General features: G+C 41.9%; 1 protein-coding gene across 1 annotated transcript in view; it reads left to right on the forward strand.

The window, feature by feature from the left end:
• Nucleotides 1–2,545, forward strand: part of LOC106460471 (transcription intermediary factor 1-alpha-like) — a 59,139-nt gene that overhangs the window by 31,650 nt on the left and 24,944 nt on the right. The window lies entirely within an intron of this gene.

Genomic DNA, 2,545 nt, shown 5'->3' on the forward strand with positions numbered 1-2,545 from the left:
ACACTCAGCAGAGCAAGATTACAGAGTCTGCCTTGACCCAGGAGGCTCTCAAATATGAAAGAATTAGTTTTAACTTGTTGAATGATCTCTCACAGCTGGCGATGGAAACTGCGAGGGTTAGCATTATTTGAATAGCAATGCGAAGATTGGGGAAGACGCTCTTATCTCCATAGTGAACAATAAATTCGAAAGGCTTTTCAGGTCTTGATATTTTCATGTTGGCCCAACTTGATAGCAACATTCTGCAATCCAAAATTTCTTCATATAGCTGCTGTCCATCAACATCAGAGCTGTTCAATTCGCCCAAATTTTTGCACTTCTTCTTTAGGTCATTACTGCTAGCGCCGTAACACAGTCCCTCGGCATCGAGAAGGAACCCAAACTTGGCGTGAGTGATGTGCAAACGAGCAAACCTTTCATCCATTTCTCTGTGAAGACGGTCAAGTGTTCCCTTGATGACTCTTTCCATTTTTTCCTTGGCTGTTAACCCAGCATCTCTCGAGTTCTCATCAGCCATTCGTTTCTTTCGTTTCTGACTTCTTTCATCTTCAATATTCCATTCTTGACAGAGACAGAGTCCTTTTTTGAGTGACTCACTGACCAACACTTCTCTTTCATCATCAAAATGATCTCAGAGGGCTTTCAAATCCAGGGCAGCATTGTTGAAGTTCATGCTAGGATTCTGCAGCCTTTTTTGAATACGGTCAATGTGAATGAGTACTTTGTTCCAAAATCCTAGCAAAGTCAGAAAATCGTAACTCAACATGCAGTTATACAGCTGCCTTGCATCACTTCTTGTTTCACTGGTCTCGTTTTAATTGTCTATCATGTACTGAAGAACTTGAAGTATTTCCTCAAGGTACTTGTTGATGGGCTTCACTGCTTCTGTCCTTGCCCTCCACTTGGTTTCAAACTGCAACTTAACAATCACAGGCATGGCATTTTTAAGTTTTTCCCAGCTCTGTGTTGAAAGAGAGAAGAACACGTAGAGAGCTTCGATGATTCCAAAAAACGTGATCATCATTGTATCCTGCATGGCTGCATGTACACCCATCAAGTCGAGTGAGTGATTGTCACAATTTACAAACACTGCCAGGTTGTTATTCTTTGATGAACACCACTTCTGTGTCCAGCCATCACAGTAACATTGTCATAGCATTGTGACTGAAAACTTTTAGCTCCATTTCGTTCTTCTCTAGCTGTTTCAAAATGTCTTCAACCAAGCTCTCAGCATCCTTCTGTCTCATCTGGATAAAACCAAGGAAGGACTCTCTAACACGGACTGTTTTTGCTCTCAAAATCAGCTTCCACGTACAACACTACTTCTTACATCTGCTCACGGTGTGCCTGATCAGGAGTTGCATCGAACATGAGACCATAGTACTTGGCTTTACGAATGCTTCTCAGTAAACTCTGGTTAACAGTGGATGCCATCATGTGGATGAATTCATTCTGGACACTCAGTGAAAGATAAGACATGGATCCAGGATGACTTTCCACACGAGTGAGGTGTTCTTTCATGACAGGGTCAAAGATGGCCAGTAGTTTCAGTAAGCCAAAAAATTTCCCACATTGGAGTCATTGTCTAGCTGAAGTGACTCCCTGTGTCCTTGCAAAGCCAGGTTCTGAGTCGCAAGGAATTTTATGCAGTGAGGGATTTTTGTCAAGATATCACACCACTTCTGCCTTTCCTTCTCAATCTGTGACTGAAGTTCCGCATCATCAATAACTCCTCTGTTTTCAGCTAAATTTCTTTCCACTGTGTGAAGCACTCCCAATGATTCTTAGCATTTTCATGAACACTAATCCTTTCATGTGCTTTCCACTGGTTGAATCCACTTTTCTGCTCCAATGAAGATTGATGGTCTGACCGGGAATAGAGAAGACAACAGATACAAAATGCAGACTTTTTAGAAGGGGAATAGACCAACCATGAGTGAGTCACTTCCTCACCATGACCATTTCCCAATTTCCTCTTGAACCAAGTTTTGTTCATTTAGCAGTTATTTATTTGTAGGAAAGGCCCCTCACTGTTCTGGAAATACTTCGAACCCAGCTTTATTATTTCTGTTCTCAACATGGCAGGCAGAATTGCTTTTCCAGTATCCTTGTCGAACTTCAGAAGTCCAATGTCATGCTGTTCAATCATTTCTGGTATGACAGTTCGAGGCTCTTCAACACCATCCAATTCACTAGGTTCAGTGTCGTCAGATAAAATCTCATCAATAAACTCAACATCACCACCCCCATCGTCTTCCCCTCCTCTGGCAGCCTCAGTCTTAATCTTGTTATACTCGGATTTATCTGACTTGGCTTTCTCCTTGGCTTGTGATGCATTTGTACTTGATCCACCTTCGGATTCTAACAGACTTGTAGCTGCGCTTTTCAAAGTAGTGCATGAACAACTTGCTCAACTTCTTGGCTTCCTCTGCCTCCAATTTTCATCTCTTCCATCCTTCAGCTCCACTTTCCTACTTCATCATGAAGTAATGTTTCATTGTCTTCTTACACGATGCTCTGAAACAAGGAAATGGCACTTTCAATA

This window comes from Limulus polyphemus, unplaced genomic scaffold (assembly GCF_000517525.1).
Source record: "Limulus polyphemus unplaced genomic scaffold, Limulus_polyphemus-2.1.2 Scaffold777, whole genome shotgun sequence".
NCBI lineage: Eukaryota > Metazoa > Arthropoda > Merostomata > Xiphosura > Limulidae > Limulus > Limulus polyphemus.